The sequence below is a fragment of the Mesoplodon bidens genome (genome assembly GCF_964165515.1).
Source record: "Mesoplodon bidens genome assembly, contig: HAP1_SCAFFOLD_84, whole genome shotgun sequence".
Lineage (NCBI taxonomy): Eukaryota > Metazoa > Chordata > Mammalia > Artiodactyla > Ziphiidae > Mesoplodon > Mesoplodon bidens.
Window position 1 is genome coordinate 888,289 of NW_027672468.1, and position 21,140 is coordinate 909,428.

A 21,140-nucleotide genomic window follows, 5' to 3' on the forward strand; every position below is an offset into this window, starting at 1 on the left:
TTTTACAGGAATATAAATATACTAGCACACAATAAACTAAAACTCACAATATCTGGGATCATATGAAAAATTGCATGCAAGCATGTAAAGAAGTAGGAAAATATGACCCATACTGAGGAGAAAAGGCAATCAATCAACAATAACCCATAATCGATACAGATGTTAGAATTGTCAGAAAAGAACTTTTAAAAAGTTATTATACATGAAGAAAAGTTATTATAACTGTATTTCATATGCTAAAAAACCCAGACTAAACACTGAAAATGTTAAGTACAGGCATGGAAAATGTAAAACAGACCTAAATTGAGCTTCTAGAGATTAAAAACAATGTCTAAATGAAAAAGATATTGCAGGAGGTTAAAGGCTAATTAGACACGGCAGAAGGTCAGTGAACATTAAGGCATAGCAACAGAAACTATCCAAAATGAAACAAAAGGAGTAACAAAACAACAACAAAATGAATAGAGCCTCAGTGACTTGTGCAACAACTTCAAGTGGCCTAATACATGTGTACTTAGAGTCCATGAAGGAGAGGAGAAATATAAAAATTTGAAGAAATAATAGCCAAAAATTTTCCAAATTGGTAAACACTATAAACCCACAAAGTCAAGAAGATCAATGAACTTTAAGCATAAGAAACATGGACAAAACTACACCAAGGCACAGAAAATAATCGAATTGCTCAAAACCAGCAATAAAGAGAAGAATTTAAAAGGAGCCAGAGGAAAAAACTTATACACTACATACAGAGGAACAAAGATGACAATGACAGCAGAATTCTTGCTTGAAAAATCGTAAACGAGAACTCAGTGGAATAACATCTTTAAAGTAGTGAATTGAATTCTATCAAGCTAGAATTTTATACCCAGATCTGTCAAAACAAAAGCAAAATAAAGACTATCTCAGACATACAGAAGCTGAAAGAATTCATTGCTAGTAGACTTTCACAATAAGAAATGTTAAAAGAAGTATTTTTAAGCAGAAGGAAAATGACACCAGATTGGAATATGGATCTACATAAAAGATTAAGAATACTGGATACATACAGCAATGAAAACCCAATTCAACCAAAAATAAATAAACAAATTAAGAAAAGAAGGGAAAAATCATATAATCACTGCAATAGATGCAGGAAAAGAATGAAAACATCTAACATACATTCCTGATTAAAGAAAAAAAAAACAGCCCTCAGTAGACTAGGAATGGAAGGAGACTTCCTCAACTTGATAAAAGACTTCTACAAAAAACCTAACATCATACTTAATGGTGAAGGACAAAGTACTTTCTCACCAGGATCAGGAACAAGGCAAGGATATCTGCTCTCATTGCTTCTATTTGACATTGCACTGAAGGTTCTAGCCAGTGCAATAGGGCAACAAAAAGAAAAGACATATTCAGAATGGAAAGGAAGAAGTAAAACTATCTTTATTTGCAGATAACATGATTATGTAGAAAACCTGATAGAAGCTACGAAAATGCTACTGGAACTAATAAATGAGTCTATCAAGTTTGCAGGGTACAAGATCAACATATAAAAAGATGAATTTGTCTCAACAAACAATCAGAGATCCAAGTTTTAAAATGTTACTTATAAAAGAATCCAACATATAAAATACTTAGAATAAATCTGACAAAAGACTTGCACACTGAAAACTGTAAAATATTGCCGGGGGAAATTAAGAAAGACCTAAATAAATGGAGAGATATAAAGTATTCATGGATCAGAAGATTCAATATTGTTGAGACATCAATTCTCCCCAAATCGATTTATACATCAAAACCCCAGTAGGCTTTTCTATAGACATTGACAAGCTAATTCTAAAATTCATATGGAAATAAAATTTAGAATAACTAAAACAACTTTGAGAAAGAACAAAGTTGAAGAACTAACAGCAACTGATTTCAAGGATTATGAAGCTACATCTTCAAGACATTGTGATAGTAGTGTAAAGATAGACAAAAAGACCAAAGGAACAGAATACAAAGTTCTGAAGTAGAGAGAGGTGGAGAACTGACTTTCAGGTTCAAAGGCATTTCAGTGGAGAAATGATAGTCTTTTCAACAAATGATGCTGGAACAACTGAATATCCAGGTGCAAAAAGAAAAAAAAAATGAACTTCCATCTAAACCATATACAGAAGTGAACTCAACTTGGTTCAAAGATCTAAATGTAAAACATAAAACTATAAAACGTCTAGAACAAAACAGGTGAAAAATTTTATGACCTTGAGTTCGGCAAGATTTCTTAGATACAACACCAAAAGCATAATGCATAAAAGAAAAAAATAGATAAATTAGACACCATCGAAATTAAGAATTTCTGCCCTGCAAAAGACACTCCTGAGTGAACGAAAAGATGAGTCACAGAATGGGAGAAAATACCTAGCAACTTACCTATTGGATAAAGGACTAATTTCCAGAATATATAAAGAACTCTCAAAACTCCAGAAAAATATAGATAAAAGATTCAAAGATATACAGGTGGAAAATAAGCATATGAAAAGATGTTTGACATGATTAATCATTAGGGATGCTACAGTGAGATACAACTACACACCTATTAAACTATCTAAAATTAAAAATACTGAGCATAGCAAATGTTGGCCACAACGTGAAGAAAATGCAGCTCTCATAGACTGCTGGTAGAGATGTAAAATGATCAAACCACTATGGAAAATAGGTATTTTTAAAAAACTTAAACATACACTTACCAATGATGCAGCCATTCTACAGGCAGGCACTTACCCAGGAGAAATGGAAGTAAACATCCATACAAGACTTGTACACAAATATTCATAGCAACTTTATCTGTAATAGACAAAGACTCAAACAACTCAAATGTCCATCAATGGTCAATACATAAATGGTGGTACATCCATATAAAGGAATGCTATTCAGCAATAAACAGAAATGAATTACTGATATAGACAACAATATGGATGAAGATTAAAATAATCATGCTGGGTTAGAAGCCAGTTAGAAAAAAGTATACACTGCATGATTCCATTTGCATAAAATTCTAGAAAATGCAAACAGAAAGCAGATCAATGGTTGCATGGCGACTGGGAAGTGCAAGGAACGATGGGAAGGAAGAATTACAAAGAGACATTAAGAAACTTTCTGAGGTGATGGACATTTTGATTTTCGTGATGTTTTCATGGTGTGTAAGTATGTGTGTGTGTGAACACAGATTACTGCACGTCAATTGTACCTCAAAAAGCTGTTAAAAGAAATGATATTATATAAGAGAGACAATTGGGGAAATTTGAATAGCAACACTTTATTAGGTAATATTATTGTGTAGGAATTTAATTTCTTCAATACTGTGTATCAACAGTAACGTCGTTACACAGGGAAATAGTTTTTTATATCCAGAGAGGAGGGCATGTAGCTGACAAGAGAGGGATCACAATTGTGGCAGATGCTGTGGGACGCTGAGGAAGATGAGGCTAGAGCAGTGACCAATGCGTGACGGCACGGTGAAGACAGTCATTTGTCAGGTGACCTGACAAAGACGGTTGGAACAGACTGCTAAATGCAGGGCCGTTTCCGCATACTAATCTCACGCAATCCCCTCAGCTAGCCTTGGCGTAACAGAAAGTTTCTATTAGCTTGCCATATTGGAGGGGGGATGGCACAATTTAAGGTGCAGTACGTTGTGTAATAAACTGTCACAATAGGGTCCTACAGAAATAGTTTCTTAAACCGCAAAAAAATAAAACTTGACCCTTCCCTCACAACGTATATGAAAATTAACTCAAAATGAATCATAGACCTAAATGTAGCTATACAACGTCTGGAAGAATACGTAGGAGAAAATCTTTGTGATTTTGGGTTACACAGTGGGGTCTCAGAGAAAGATTTCTTAGATTAAGACACAAAAAAGCAGAAACCATCTAAGAAAAATTGCTAAGGGACTTCCCTGGTGGTTAAGACTCCAAGTTCCCAATGCTGGGGGCCCGGGATCGATCCCTGGTCAGGGAACTAGGTCCCACATGCATGCCTCAACTATGAGTTCGCATGCCAGATCTAAGAAGCCCATGAGCCGCAACTAAGGGGCCCATCTGCTGCAACTAAGACCCAGCACAGCCAAATAAATAAATTAAATAAATATGAAAAATTAAGAAAAATTGCTAAATTAGAGTTCATCAAAAATTTAACACTTCTAGTTTTCAGAGACGCTTTAATATAATGAAGATAAGTCACAATCTGGGAGAAGATATTTACTAAACACATATCTGAGAGCAAGGACTTTTTCCGTTGCTTTTTATATAAAGCACTCTTAATTCTCAATACAAATATCCAATTAAAAATGGATTTGAACAGACACTTCATTTAAAAAGATATTTGCACATGAATAGACACTCAACATCATCAGCTATTACAGAAATGCAAAATGTGGCAAAAACCACGAGATTCAACTACACACCTACTAGAAAGGCTAAAATGTTTTAAAAAAACTAATATAAGGATCAGGTGAAGAGGTAGAGCATCTGCAACTCTCATAGACTGCTTGTGGGAAAGCAACATGGCACAGGCACTTTAGAAAACAGTTCAGCAGTTTCTTAAAAAGTTCAACAGGCACTTAGCATATGATAAAGCAATCCCACCCTGAGGTATTTTACCCCAAAGAAATGAAAACATATGCTCACACAAGACATATGTTCACACACACATGTGAGTGTTTTCAGAGGCTTTGTTCATAATAGGCAAAAAACAAGAAGAAACTCAAATGTGCATCAAACAATGAATGTGTATCCACACAAGTAGAATACTGCTCAGCGCTCAAAAGGAATGAGCTACTGACAGGTGCAACAAAACAGATAAATCTCCAAAGAGACTGGCTAAGTGAAAGGAGCCAAAAACAAAAAACTACATACCACATGATTTCATTTATCAAATAATCTGGCAAAGGCAACATTATACGGACAAAAATCAGATTGGTGGTTGCCAGGGGCTCGTAGTGACAGGAGGATGGATTGACTACAGAGGGACAGGAGGGGTCTTTTGGGAGTGCAGAAGTTTTCTTTACCTCAAATGTGGTGGTGGCTATAGAACTATACGTTTGTCAAAACACATCACACTGTATATTTAAAAAGAGTGAATTTTGTTAAATGAAAATTATACATAAATAAACCTGACTTAAGAAGATAATCAAACAAACCTAAAAATACAATTGAGTGAAAATCAATGTAAGAAAAATCAACTTACAGTGTTTCCAATTCAAGGGTCATCATGAGGATGCTTTCAATTGCTGTAAGTGACACTTGTGCTGTTCCCATGTCTCTGAAGGAGTAGCCCAAACATGCATGATATAAAACCCAAAGACAAAATTTCTAAACTGAAGAAGATACTTAACATGTGATTACTTCCACTTTGGCTTCTTACTTGCCATAGATGATAATTCCAAAGAGCTCTTTTGGAAGAAATTTAAATTTGCATCATCAAATTAATGACCTTGGTGCTGAACAGTACAATCATTTTCTATTATCCTCACTTCTCCTTTTCAATTGCATCTACCTCTTTTGATCACTCTTTTTTTTTTTTTTTTTTTTTTTTTTTTTTTTTTTTTTTCAGTATGTGGGCCTCTCACTGTTGTGGCCTCTCCCATTGCGGAGCACAGGCTCCGGACGCGCAGGCCCAGCGGCCATGGCTCACGGGCCCAGCCGCTCCGCAGCATGTGGGATCCTTCCCAAACCGGGGCACGAACCCGTGTCCCCTGCACCGGCAGGCGGACTCTCAACCACTGCGCCACCAGGGAAGCCCGATCACTCTTTTTTAAAAAAAAAATAATGTACCCCTTATTCCTTTTTGCTTTCTTGGATAAATACTATTCCTATATGTATATTCATGTTCCATATCTATATGTGTTCTTCAACACTGTTCTCATCCTCTGCTGGCTCTCTTACCCATATATATTCTTTCTTAATCCTTTTCTTTGCCAATAACTCTTATTTTCAATAACACAGTTAAAATCTAAATTATGACTGTTTAGCCAAAGTACTCAATTTTTGACGAAAGTAAAAAGGAGCAGAAATTATCTCATAAGCCATGAAACTGTTACAATACTTACAAATAGTTTAATGCTGGCACTTTAAAAAGACAAGAATCTTCAACTGTTGGCAAAGGATTACGATTGAGAATTCTGAAAAATGGAATGGAATTAAAATTATCTGCATTTTCAATTACTTCCATGAAAGTTTATAGTCATTTTTTTTGGTATGGAACTTGAAGGTTAAAAAAATCATTTTCTGTCTTTACCTATATATCAGCCTTAGAATCTGTAAAACACTCTTTCACTGGGAGCTACCCAGGTCTCTAGATGATAAAGTGGAGAAGAGAAACAAACAAACAAACAATAAAATAGAAAAAAAGTGGCTAGCAAAGAAAAAATATGCCAAAGTACTTTTCACGTTAAAAACCCTTGAAGTGACTATGCTGGTAGGAAGCCCTTGCTCTGTAAAAAAGTACTATTTCTAGTGTCTTCCATAATTCAAGGTGTTTTTCTTTCATCTCTACAAAGTTTGAAAAATTTCATGATTTAAACTACCCAGCTAAAGACAAAAATAAGGCTAATTCCTTGGTTCTGGAGCCAAAGAAGAGAGAAATCCAAGAGGAACTGGTGAAAGCCATACTCCCATCACATAGTCCCGTGTGTATTCTTGTGCTATAGCCTTTGTTACTGTGTATGTAATCAACTGTTTACTTGTCACTCTCCTAGATTGTCAGCAACTTGAGAGCAGAGACCACACTTTATTGTCATTATTATTCCTGTGCCTGACATAGTGCCTAAGATTTACTAGGCATTTAATAAATGTTTGCTGAATAAATAAATAACATTTTATTTATATATCAATAAAATAAACAAATTAATTTTGGGGAACAAAATTTTATTCCAAAATGTTGGAATAGATTTTCTTCATAGTTCTTTCTTTCTTTCTTTTTTTTCCCCTTAGTTCTTTAAAACAAATAAGGGGGAAAAAAACAGAAAAGAAACAGGAAGAAAGAAGAGAATATCTGACTTTAGGTTAACTCTACTCAAGAATTATTAGTGTACTTTTGCAGAATATTATAAAGATAATTAGCAAAACTAATATCCTTTGGGTTGCCATGCATATGTGATCAGCATTTAACATTTCATCCTCACAGTAACCTTATGTGATATATATATTACACAATTGTACAAATGAGGAAACTGAGGCACAGAGAAGTTACATAACTTGTCTTAAGTCATCAAGCTCGTAAGAAGCAGAGCTGGAATTTGAACTCAGTTCTGACTCTAAAGCCTGCGTTTAACCTGAATGAAAAGAAAGGGTGTTTTTTTTTTGAAACATCTGTTACTTTAACCTTAATTTTGACAGCACTAAATATAGAAATACCTTTTCAAACTTCATCTACCCATCTGGGAAAGCCTCTATGAGAATTATATTTTCTCTTTTTATTTATTTATTTATTTATTTCTCTTTTTATTTATTTTTTCCTTAATCATCTCTCATGATAAATATTTAATTAGCCTATGGCCATTGAGACTTTATAGATTTTTTTTTAATTGCAGGAAAATCAGTAAAAATGATGGAGGAAGGACATCTGAAAATTCATCCCTGCATAGAAGCAACAATAACAACAACAACAAAACTGGCAAAAATGGTCAGAATCAACTTCTTCTGAACTCTGGAAACTTAACCAACATGCTGGCAGTAAATGGGGGAGCAATTTATTCAAGGAAAACAAATTAATTTCTGTAAGAACAACGAGATCTGTGTTGCTTTAACTTGCCCTCGACCTTTGCTCTCCATGCCAGTGGTAGCCTTGAAAAACAGCCCACATCCCTGGTACCAGAATGAGCAGCATGGACTGGGAGGTCCTTCAAAGCCTCATTCCCAAAGAACTCTCATTGTTTTACATGTCTGGTGGTCCCCTGGAAGACCTCACTTGAAAGGCTTGCCTTTGACCTGACTGAGGGCTGTCTAGTGAGAAAAGCCTCTGCTCAGGTGGCATTTCTGGAAAACATTTTCAAGCAAATATTTTAACATGGCGGTGGCATGAGGTAACGGATAACAGTTTGGGGCAAAAAACAACCCAACCGCAAAGCTTTAAAAGAAAAGCTGAGGAATGAGATGTCCACAGACACTTTGCAATATTCCAGTGTATTCCTGGGAAACTGGAAGACCACAAGACATATTCCTGGGCATCTAGGAAAATAACTGTTAGCATTAATAAATGAGTTCAGCAAGGTTGTAGGATATAAGATCAATATTATTTCTACACACCAGCAATGAGTAATCGAAAAATGGAATTTAGAAAACAATTCCATGTGGAACAGCATCAAAACAAATATAATACTTAGGGGAATATTTTACCAAGTAAGTGCAAGATTCACACTGAAAAGTACAAAACTGTTGAAAGAAATTGAAGAAGATCTAAATAAGTATAAAGACATGCTGGATTCATGGACTGGAAGATAATCTTATTAAAATTTCACTACTTCCCAAATCGACCTATGGTTCCATTGCAATTCCTATCAAAATCCCAGCTGACTTCTTTCCAGAAATTGCCAAGCTGTTTCTAAAATTCCTATGGCAATTCAAGGAAACAGAATAACCAAAACAATGTCGGTAAAGAACAAAGTGGGAGGACTCACACATCCTGGTTTCAAAACTCAGTTCAAAGCTACTGCAATCACAGTGTGGTACTGGAATAAGAACAGACATGGAAATCAATGGAACAGAATTGACAATATAGAAATAAACCCTCATATTTATGGTCTATTGATTTTCAACAAGGGTGCCAAAACAATTCAATGTGGAAAGAACAGTCTTTTCAAATGATGCTGGGACAACTGTACATCCACACACAAAATAATGAAGCTTCACACCGTATATGAAAATTAACTCCAAATGGATCAAATATCCAAATGTAAGAGCTTAGAAAACACAGGGGTAAATCTTTATGACCTTGCTTTAGACAACAGTTTCTTAGATATGATACCAGAAGCACAAACAACCAAAGGAAAAATAGATGAATTGGATTTTATAAAAACTATAAAGTTTGTGCTTCAAAGGACACTATCGAGAAAGTGAATAAACATATAGAATGGGAGAAAATACTACAGGTGGGAAGAATAAGATGCAGTTGGGAGGAGAAAAGTATAGTAGTTGCTAGGTGTGACAATCTCAAAATTTTGAACTATTACAAATAAAACAGCCACCCTGAATCACCCCAAAGGGCAGACCCAAGTTATTTTTGCTTTTAGTGTTTATGCCTTTCTAAATCTGAGAAGCTGCCAGGATTCTAGTACATAGCAAAAAGGGAGGACAACACCCTCAAGTGTGTAAGCTTTTGTGTGTACATAGCTATGTAAAGGAAACCAATGCTAGCTGACTGGGGGAGCATTAGGGCGGCTCTGTGACCGCAGCTCAATTTGCCTTCATAGTGTGGCCACACCTCCCACACTGATATTCTCAACAATGGGGTAAATAATTCAATAGGGATAAGGCTTTGATTTTCCTCTTATTCTCTCTTCGTGCTTATGTTCTTGGTACAATATTGATGTACCACGGACAAGCCAGCATGTGAATGTGCTCTGTCTGGTGAAGTTATATATAGCCTTTCTACATTGTACAGTCCTTCAGTTTCTAAAATCATGGAGCTTGTATTGTTAGATCCAATGAAGTGACTAAAAGAATTTTTAAAAATAAGCCATCAGTCTGGACGTGCATAGGTGAATGAAGGAGAAACACTTTACAGTCAGAGAAAAAAGCATACTTAACATTTAGGATTATCAGCCACTGCCGGTTTTCCATAGAATATTTCATTCCTGATTTTATCTGAAAGAGATATGATTACTACCACCATTCAAAAAGTGGTACTTTATAAATTAATAAGCTCTTGCCTCATCTTTGAGGTAGATTTCGGATTTAAAATAGACTACCACACTGCTAACTACTTCACCTGATATTTCTCAATAACATAGAGGCTTCATTCAAGAAACCTACTGCCTTATAATTACCTGACACCCGGTGATGAATCAAGGTTTTGTGGGGCCTGAACCTCATCTACTTTGGGAAATCCTATCTAATAAAAACATGCAAAGTTATAAATAGAAAAATCGCTAGGACCCCTCTCAAGACTTTGGAAGGGACCTATGCAAGTGAGGAGCCCTGAAGCCTAAGGTTCATTGAATTCATGATAAGTCCACCTCAGCTGGGGCCCTTTTCCAAACTTATTTAATGCCGGCAACTTATAAACACCCCAGTAATATGTCATTATAGGTAGTAAAATGATTTAACTCGAGGGTGGCATCTTCCCTTGGTGGCTTGCCTTTGGTAAGAGATGCAATAAAGTTTAGATCTCACCATGGCAAATGTTTCCTGAAGCAAATTAGCTTTGTCTATTAGAAAGACTTAGTCCAAAACAAAGACTTACTATACTGTGACAATCTTTTGAAAGTAACTGTGAATGAGTTTTCGGAGTACAGTACTAATTTATTTACAACACCAGATAGTTCTGATTCTTTCACTACCTTTTTCTGTCATTTAAGAGGAGCACAAATTCCAAAGGAACAAGTTGGTGCCTCTTCCATTACAAATCTTTTCTAACCTACCACCCATTTTCTACTTCATCACCCCCCTCCCTCTCCTTGTTACCCTGCTGCATAGATGCTAGAATGGCTCTCATATATGTTTTCCCATCGACATCCATATTTCTCCTTCCAGTATGAAAGCTTCTTGGGGACAAAGTCCCTGCCTATGCGTCTTTGTATCCCCAGCACTTAGTACAGTGTTCACAGACAGTGGGCATGGCACTCAGTGATTTATTTATTTATTTCCACAATGTATTTTCCTGTGTTACCTACATAACTATAGTGAAACTCTGATTCTTATAAGGAACTCTTGGTGTTCTAGGATGTTTAGGAAAAGTGGTGAGTTTCAGACGTTGTACTGACGCTACTAAAACCTCCTGGTGAAGGGACCTCACGAGCCTGCTCTCCGGTGTGCTAACAAAAGAAAAACCGACCCTTGGTGCTCTCTCCCCAAGGTAGGCGTCAGCAAACTAACAAGGGAAAGCAAGGAGGCCGCTAAAGATAGGCATCTGCAGGAATTGTTAATCCAGCTCCAGACACAGCCTCAACACCTTCATTAACCCAAAATATGTGAACTGTGTGAAACTGGATTTCTGAACCACAAGACAGGTAAGAGAGTCTTTTCCAAAGCCTGGTGTAGAAGAGCTCTTTACCTTGAGTCTAAAATCGCCTTCGGGCCATTGAACGTACCCACTATCATTTCCTTGTGCCATGAGAAATCAGAGAAGTTTTGAGCTGAAGGGGTGTAAAACCCACACTTCTTATTGAAGAGTAGTCAGCAAAGAAAACATATTGAATTAGGCCGCAGCAAAGTCTTTTCTTTATATTTTTCACACTACAGCTGAACACAAACAACGTCTTTTTCCATACCTCAAAGGTTCCTATTGGCCACAGATAATTCACTTCAGCAATATATGCTTTTTTGAAAAATAATGTTCTGGGAGGCTGGGGAGAGCCCTGTGGTGGGTGTTCAGGAATTCTTTCTGCTTTACCATTTAAAAGAGCTAATGATGGTTGGGGAAGCACCCACACCCACTGAACCACACCCTGCTAAACTTAGTTCTCTGCAGCTCTGTGTTGCATACATTTTAAGCAGTTAGGAACTTTGCACATGAAAAGGAATCAAAGTGAAATTCAAAAGTGGAAGTCCCTGGACCACTCGCATAATGGAGAGGCATCCCTGGGATTCCATGACAATGCTAATCTGAGTGTTTTTGTTTGGTGCCTTTAATTGACCATGCCAAAGATCAGTACTATGGAAAGCAGAGCCTTTCATATATATGAGTTAAACAAGTCTCTTGGCCTCTTTGTACCTTAGTTGCCTCATTTGAAAAAAAAAAATAAATGGCTCTCAAGACATACTTTCCAGAATTCATACTGGGCTTACTTACACCCAGCTAACCAATAACTGCATGATTGTTTTTACACACAGTTGTTTACATGTATTCATCTTCTATTTCACTTACAACTTGTGTAAAAACTGCATTCCATGCCAGGCCTGAAACGTTCCAAAGCTCAGTTCTGGGAGTAAATTGCAACCAAGATTTCTACAAAAAAAGACACAAGCAAAAGAATTAGAAAAATAGATATTCTTTCAGAACATTTATCCTTTGGCAATAATTCTAATTTATATATGATGAAACATAACATCACTACTCCCTCCATACACTAAAGAAATCTCACTGTGGGAGATATTATGATTTATACTTTCATGATTATATATGTGCTGCATTAGATACAAAATACTAAATGCTCATTAAATACTTGTGTTAAGTGATCTTTATTTCTCTAGCTAGGCAGCACTACTGACACTTTGGGCTGGATAATTCTTTGCTGTGGGAGGCTCTCCTGTACACTGTTGGATGTTTAGTAGCATCTCTGGTCTCTGTCCACTAGATGCCAGTAGCATATACAGTTCTGACAAGCAAAACTGTCTCCAGACACTACCAAATGTCACCTGTGTGCACAATCACCCTGGGTGAGAACCACTGCTCTTGATACTGGCTGATGTTGGGTGCTCAGCACGGTCCTGCTCTGTGCTGGATCTGTCACCTCGGGATACAATGGAGACTGAGCTACAACTTCCGTAAGGAGCTCTGGAGGCCGAGATGGGGGCTTCTGCTGGACTGGAGAACGTTCAACCTCTTTAGTGACCTGTGGATTTATGGGAAGTGCCAGAGCCAGAGATTTAACAGTGACATTGTACAAGTGTGACTGCTGAGCTTCATTTACCCCATGATGAACACATGGTCAAACTACAACCTCCTTAAGTGTCTCCAAAGGCCGGGCGAGGGCCTCCTGAGGCCTTGAAGTTTCTAGTTCCTCAGGGGCCTCTGAAGGCTGAGATGGAGCCCCCTGCGGAAGTGGAGGTGGTTCTACCTCCACAGTGGGCTCTGCATGCTGAGCCTGGGCCTCTGCCTGGGGTGAAAAAGATTCAACGTCCTCAGGGGTCTGTGGATGCTGAGCAGGGGCCTCTTGATGAGGTAAAGATTCAGCCTCCTCAGTGAGCTCCGGATGACGAGTTTGGGCCTCCTGCTGGGATGCAGACATTTCAGCTTCCTCAGGGGACTCTGGAGGTTCATCTGGGCTCCCCAGAAAATCCCTAGGTATGCTCTCCTCAGGATAAAAGGCATCCATACTGGGATGTAAATAATCACCCTGCAACTGTTGTTCTAGATCCTGAGTGTTTTTTTTCAAATTGGCCTATAGTTCCAACAACAACTTTGGCAAGCCGTCGATGCTGAACTAGATCTTTCTTCAGGTTTGGGGGTGAAACAATAAAGCTCATTGGTTTTGAGCTCTTACTACCTAGAGGTGGAACAAGTATTTCAAATGATTAGTGACCTTCAGCCTGATCTAGACCTATATGTTTAGTCTTACTTTTGTGTCGAGGAGGCAGAACCAAGGGCTGATTCTGATCCCACTCTAGCACTGGAACCGCCTCTGGGAGCTTTTGATGTTGGATTTGCTCGTTATTCAGATACTGATATGGAACAGCAAACTGATCTGGCCCTGTAGGGAGCTCTCCAACGGAACTCATGTCCGGGTATGGAGCCTCAGTCTCAGTCAACTCCTGATGAGGTGGGGCCAACATCTGGACTGGAGACGAGGACGTCAAGTAATTAAAGCCCCCGCCTTCTGCCAGGGGTGTAAGGGCATGGGGCATTTTGGGAGGGCTGTGTCAGGCGTATGAAGACCAAGACTCGGTGAGCCGCGGGGGGTAGGGGGTCACCTGGATGGGGCCCAGGGCCCACTCCAGAGGCTGAACTGCCTGGACTAGAAGCCACAGTCGTTGCCATGTGAGGAGGAGCCGTGGGGCGCAGCAGGGACACAGAGGCACAGCCAGGACATAACATACGGCCGCTCCCAGGCACAGTGACCCAGGCCAGTGAGGAGCCAGAGCCACATCGTCCTTCAGAGCCGAACTGAACCGTTATGCCAGCGCTGCAACGCGAGGGCTCACCGTTAGCAACCGTTAGCAACCGCGTGTCCCTCCCCCACCTAATGTCCCACCCGTTATTTATGACATCTGTAGTTACTCCACCTTTATTAGGCTCCTGCGGAGATCCAATGCACACCACCAGAGTGAGCCTTTTTCCCAGAGTCCCCAGGGCACAAGCCACCCTTCCCCTTGCAAAGGTGACAATTACCTCCTTCCGGGCCCCCTTCCCAACCCTGCCCTGCCCTCCCAGGGCCCAAACAATGAGGCGGGATTTGGGCTGCAGACCCCAGTGGCCACAACCTCCAGCAGCCCAGGGGTGGAGGGGAGTTGGGAAGGATGCAGAGCTTCCCGAGGAAACCACAGGATGTGGCATTCTGGGAAATTCAAAAGTGCTAGTCCAGTTCTGGCAATCTGAACACTTCCTCCCCGAAGCTGAAGTCTGAGAGACATTCTTCCTCCCTTTGGCTACAGGGCTGACAAGAAAAGTAGCTGACCTGCAAAGTGAGCACCAGTCAGGGTGGCGGGAGGGGAACACACCTTACAATTATTCTAAAATGTTGCCATTTCCTCCAAACTCTCAGTATTCACGTCTCATTATCAATTCACCACTCTGTTATCAGAGGTTACCACTGAATCAGTGATGACTCCAGAACATCTATAGGAGGGGTTTGGGGCAGGTGAGCAATTCATCCTGGGAAAGAGTGTCTAAAACCAAGTGAATGGCCCTTTATATTAGCATGGGAAAACTTCCCCCATCCCACCTTGTCTCAACAGAACCATTAATCTAGAAAAAACTACTGTGTCACTTTTCAGAGGTCTACCCTGTGTGCAGACATGGAGAAGACACTTAGAATATTAAAGTCAGCATGTTAAGTAGTTTTCTCCAAATACTGTAACTAGCACCCAGTTTACTTTCTTCACAGTCTTTTTCATAATCTATTTAATTTTAGTCCTTTTTAATTGTCTGGTACACCTGTAACATCTAAACTCCAAGAGAGAAGGAGCTTCATCTTATTTCCAGTGCCTGGCACATAATGGTTTCTCAATGGAACCGATTCCAAGATGGGTCTCATTTAGGAATGGATCTGTTGTTATAATCAGTTTTCCGAAATCTTTACTATCAATACGGAGTCCTTTCCTCTCACATTTCACAGGAAGCTAGACTTCTTAATGTCCAAACATGGATACGTTTGAAGTTTCCTTGACTGATTTCAATTGAATTAAAATAATTATTTCGTACAGGAAAAACTTTCAAAATTTTTACATTTTTCAGAACATAACCACCTTTTCTTTCTCTACTTTCTTCCCTTCAAAACAAACTTTGCAACGTTGGGGTGAGTTAAATAATCAGAAAACTAGCCCCAAAATAAGCTCTCAATGACATGAAACACATTTTTTGCTCCTTTTTAATAAAAATCCTATATACAGTACATTAATGTTTTCTTTTAGAAATTACGTTGACAACTTAATCCCTAATTCGAGGCATCCATATAATTGGTTTACAGAAAGGTGCTTCGGCAAAATATTTAACACAAGATATATATGAGATGCTGAGATCGGGGTAATATACGTTACTTGAAAGGCATGAATAGTTTTAAAACACTGTAGCATAATCACACTTAAGGCCATAGTTACTTTGTTCCCAAATCCCTGCAATTCTATTTGAGGGAAGTTCTAAAGGGCCTGTGTCTTCTCCTGTGTCCACAATTGTAGACGTACACTGATGGCCCTCAATCCTGCTCTCCAAACTTCAAATAATGGGCCAGAGACAAGGCTCGGGACTTGGAAAAGTCCTAGAAATTCCCTGCCTCAAAAGCAGTTTCAGAGTTCACATTTTCCTAAGGAAGACAGAGCTGAGTAGACATGCCAAAGTCTTCCAAATCCTGCTGCTTGTTTTGAATTATGGCTACACTGGCTGTGTACCCCTTGAGTTTGTATCTCCACATACTTGAATTAAATCCTGTAGTTCCTCTTTGGTTCTAGCATCTGTGACGTCTTCACAGAGTCTATATGCCACGGCTGTTTTACCAATTTCTGAAATAAAGTTAACAAGGATCAATTCAGAAGTTTTCTTGTTCTAAAACTTCCTGTATACAATGGTAGCACCCAATAATTAGACATTCTTTTGATTTCTAAAAGCAGAAAATAAGAGCATTTTCCTAGAAGTTCCCTCATCTGACACTCCAGTTTTTATCATAATTATTTGTGAAAAAGTATATAAGAAGTATCAACTTTGGTTCAAAAACCTTTATGATCTTAGAAATAAGAACTAAGGAATAATGACATAGAAAGTAAAAGCTGTGGAAACAAAAATGTTCAATCACAGTAGAATGAAATAGGAAGACATTAGGTGGGGGTCAAAATGAGTTCAAACCTGGAGAGATACCACTGGACTATAATAGATACTTCATATTAGAAGCAAGGCAAGTGCCTACTCCTTGGGATCAAACTTCTACCAGATACAATGAACAAAGCTTTGGAGACAGAGACAGAGAGAGACAGCATTTGAACACTCTACTGGCAGAAACTACCCCATGTACCTTTTGGACAATACAGCTTTCCTCAAGGCAAGCTAGAGCCACCAGGCTTTTGGGTCTAAGGAGTTTGGAGTACATACAAGGAATACCTTGGCATATTAGGGACAAACAACCCAGACGTTTAGTTTGGTTCTTAAAGGTTGTTACCCACAGTTGACAGCTGATGGAGATTCTGCCTGATGACCAGGGAAGTCAAACTTCACTGGAAGGACTGCCCAGGCTGGAAGGCCAAGACCAATCCAGGGTCAACTCTTACAAGCAAATAAGGTCTCTGACAACTTAGCTCGGATTTTCTCTAAGCCTGCAGGGCTGTGAAGCAGGGGAGCAATTCTGTTCCGGGAATCTACTCATCATAAAGTTTCCTTTGGGCACAGCCTGTGACATTCTCACTGCTGTATAACTCGATAGGGAACACAATCAACACTATTCAATAGCATGACCATTTTCAAGGCTCACAAAAACGTAGCCAATTATTATATAAGAATCATATTCACCCAATATATCAGAAATGAAAACTGAAATTAAACTGATTTCAAAAACATAATCTAATAAACTCTTCAACAAGAAAACAACGATAATAATAATAGTCAATATATTTTCTCTGCTTACTATGTTTCAGGCATAGTTCTAAGCTTTTTACATTCATCATCTCATTTACTCTTACAATATCCTCCATTAGGTGATAAGCTGTATTACTAATCCTATTTGCAGATAAAGAAATTGCAGCTTAGAGATATTAAATACCTTCAAATGTCTCTGGCTAGAAAAACCTAAAATTGCAACAACAACAACAACAACAAAATCTAAGAGACAAAGTTAGGACTCAAACACAGGTGCCCAAGGCTTATAATCACTGCACTATTCTGTAAGATAAGCAAGCAATTGGGGAAGAACTGGATCAAACACTTTCTGTATGAACTGTGGCAAGTCACTCTACATCTAAACACTGGGGACAATAATATTTGCTGTCATTTTTCTCATAAATGCCACAGAGAACACATTTAAGACTGCTGCTGTGAAAGCATCTGGTGAGCGAAAGAATATGTAATGTTTTAGACAACCATTATTTTCATCCAATTAACTTTTCAAGTAACTTTATTTGCTCACTGAAACTGAAGTACTTCAAGGACAATCAAAAAGGTCTTACCTAAGGCCACAATCAGCAGTTTCTGGAATGCGTCTGTCATAGCCTTCTGAATAGCAAGCTTCTGGGTTACCTTCCTTTCCATAAGGAATGATAATGACCCGAAATCCAACCAAAACAGATGAGTTTAAAATGCCTGTCTGCATAACTGATTTCTAGGTTATGTGTGTAAAACTAAAAATGCATCTGTGATTCTTAGATCATTATCTTAGTGATTAAGGGCAGGCACAACACTGGGGTACGGGTGAATGTCTCTGTTGCAGGTATACCCTGGCATGGCACATTTTTACTGCTCAGATCTGTTCTGGAAGTTCCTAAAATACTCGATGGGAAATGCAAACCAAGAACATGCACAAACCTCATACTACTCACAGATTTCAAATGGACAAGCTGAGGCTGCACTGCTACAGACCCTGCTCTCCTGTGCGTAAAGGGCTGGATTCATACAGTGAGATAGATTTGGTGGTAGTGTAGATGATCTGGCCTCTCCTCAACCATCACCCACTCAGGTGGATGGTGGAGCCTCCTCCACTCCATTCGCTAACAGCTCTGCCTCTGAGTTAAAACCCTAAGCCCAAGTGCCATGGATTCTAGGAAAAAACTCAGTACCAATCGGAATCCCCTTTCTAGGGATCTACATTAACTTTTTCTGCTCAGGCCCTTCTATAGGAGGCAAAGGACTGAATATTTACACAAGAGTTTATTTCAATCTTTAGACAATGATTTTCTTGGGATAACTGAAGGCCAGAAGACATCTGTATTTGAAGGAATATTTTAGCACATAACAAATTATTAACAATAACAACAACAAAAACTCACTCATTTTCCTTCCTCCTAAGCTTCTTGGCAGGCGGTCAGTTCTAAAATTCTAAAGTTTAAGGTGCTGTCAGGTATTGCCTAAGATAAAAACCTATATTGTCAGGCAGAAAAAATCTGCCCAGGGCTTTAGTGGCTTAGAAAAGTGATGATGTATCTGAAAAGGTGAGTTTCAGAAAGAAAGGAAAAAAGAGAAATCCCACTCCCTCACCTCCCCACACACAAACACACTGGAAAACAGACCTTCCTCCAACTTATGCAAAGCTTCCTCAGCCATGACAACTCTGGGACTCCTGCACTCATGGGAGGGCAACACCACCTCTAAAGCACAGAAGAACTTCAGGCTTTGCTTCTGAATTGATGTCACAATAGCTTCATTTTCCCTTTCTTCAAGGTTAGAAAGATCCTGAAGCTCTTAGGATTATGAATTAAAGGCTAGACTTCAAAATATCCTGTTGTTAGAAATAAAAACAAAACTCCAGCAATCCCAGGTAATAGTTTAGGTATGCAATAGCTTCAAAATCAAGTTGGGACTTGCAAATGAATGACTAGATATGGACAACTATTTTTTATCATATACCATACAGATACTGGAGAAAATTATGGACACCGCCATCCAAGTCATTGAGATTATCACTAATTCTAGGTGGCAGGCCAATGCTCACATACTTCCATGTGGAAGGCTCTCACATCTCCTCCCCATAGCCCTGTTCTATTCTTCTCTCTAAAGTCTAGGAGTTCAATGTTGAAAGGAGTCTGGTTAGTCAAAGAAAATCTACAGAGTTCACCTTGATGATCCTTCTTGACCACCCATTGAAACCAAAGTAGTGATTTGCCAATTCTTGGCATCTGGAGCTGTTTAGGGCCAGCGTATTATGTTGAACCGCCTTATGTCTCGTGCCAAGACGAACCTAAAGACATAAAAGTCCTAAAAATATCACAATCCTACATAGAGACTTGTTTTGGATATACCTGAGATTTATCAATACCAATTTCCTAGAGTGGTTGTGAAGATTAAGTAGGACATTTTAAGCAATGAGCTCACAGTCAGCCCTAAATAAATGTTATTTATTATTTTTAAGTCAGTACTTTTCTGCATCATTTCCAGGGCCCCTGATTAACCGGAAGGTTCCCTGACCTCTGGTGGTGAAAGTGATGATGAAAACAACCAAGGAAGCCCAGCAGAAGCCTATCATGGGGCTGTGGGTAAGCAAAGGAAGTGAACTGTTTTACTTGTCTCATCCTGTAGCTCCTGCTTGAGAATATGACCTGAAGAGGAGGTAAGATGGACCTGCCACTGAATCAGGACCTTAATCTGTAGCACCCCCTCCCCAAGTTACTAACCCTGTTAGAAGAGGGAATACCTATACCTCTATAAATGTAAATAAAGCAACCAAAAGAAGTAGGGGTTCATCTGCATGAACAAGCTTCTTGGAGAGTGCAAATATTTCCAGTCTTAACTCTCTAAATAACTTACATATTACTGTGGATTTTTTACATCACTAGTTCTTTCTTAAATATCTCTTTCCACTTTGAACAGGGTGTAGTATATAAATATACTCATAAAAATTCAAATAATACAAATAAAGTCAAAGCATTGTTAATTCTTTATTGATTGGTTTGTGCATCTTCCTCTGTCACTAGTTTATGAGCTCCTTAAGTGCTTGAAGGAACCATATATTATTCTTTCCTTGTTACCAGAAGCAAGCATAGATCTTGGCATATAATAGAGGAGTGATGGTCTGTTGACTGAGTGAATGAACGAGTACATAAGAAAATGAAATTACTTTCTCCAACTGAAGCTGCCTGCTGGGAAGGAGAAATGAAGACTAATTTTTAAATGTTGAGTGTCGCATGAGAGGCTAGGCCCTGTACGGTGAGTCATAATGGAGCTGTCCTGGACAATTAGGAAGCTTCAGAAGGGCTCTGAGCCCCTGGTAGTAGAGACAGTTGACATCTGGGATAACCTTGCCACAGTTCTTGCTGGCAAACATTTCCCTTCGTGCTACTGAGAAAAACTCAGATACATTAGGCCTTTCCTTCATTTTATTTTAAGATGTTATTCACTTTTCTGTATTTATAAAAATACAGGGGGAAAATGATAAGAATTATGTATACATGCCAATGAATAAAGGAACACATAACTGGAACTTCCCTGCTGGTGCAGTGGTTAAAACTCTGTGCTCCCAATGCAGGGAGCCCGGGTTCGATCCCTGGTCAGGGAACTAGGTCTCACATGCATGCTGCAACTAAGAGTTCACACGCCACAGTTCAGGAACCTGCGAGCCGCACCTAAAGGAGCCTGCCTGCTGCAACTGGGGAGCCCTTGAGCCGCAACTAAGGAGCCAACCTGCTGCAACTAAGACCCGGTGCAACCAAATAAATAAATAATTAAAATTTAAAAAGAACACATAATTAAAGTAGGTAACAATATCGGGGGTGTGGGTTGTAAACTCAGGCTCTGCATTAACAAAAGAAATCTAGGGCTTACCTGGTGGCACGGTGTTTGAGAGTCCGCCTGCCGATGCAGGGGACACGGGTTTGTGTCCCGGTTCAGGAAGATCCCACATGCCGCAGAGTGGCTGGGCCCATGAGCCATGGCTGCTGTGCCTGCGCGTC

General features: G+C 39.1%; 2 long non-coding RNA genes across 4 annotated transcripts; both read right to left on the reverse strand.

Moving 5' to 3' along the window:
• Window positions 1–2,745: 2,745 nt before the first annotated feature.
• LOC308610162 lies at window positions 2,746–13,552 on the reverse strand. Of its 3 annotated transcripts, none has more exons than XR_014014438.1 (4): window positions 12,049–12,378; window positions 6,074–6,145; window positions 5,212–5,286; window positions 2,746–2,808 (listed from the first exon to the last, which is right to left on the reverse strand). It is a non-coding gene; the product is annotated as an uncharacterized lncRNA (long non-coding RNA). The 3 variants fall into 3 exon arrangements; XR_014014439.1 differs by lacking the exon at window positions 2,746–2,808 and adding an exon at window positions 13,463–13,552 and having other exon boundaries at window positions 4,965–5,286; window positions 12,049–12,129; XR_014014440.1 differs by lacking the exon at window positions 2,746–2,808 and having other exon boundaries at window positions 4,965–5,286.
• A 917-nt stretch (window positions 13,553–14,469) lies between these two features.
• LOC308610163 lies at window positions 14,470–17,894 on the reverse strand. Its single transcript, XR_014014441.1, has 3 exons — window positions 17,709–17,894; window positions 15,973–16,058; window positions 14,470–14,518 (listed from the first exon to the last, which is right to left on the reverse strand). It is a non-coding gene; the product is annotated as an uncharacterized lncRNA (long non-coding RNA).
• Window positions 17,895–21,140: the final 3,246 nt, after the last annotated feature.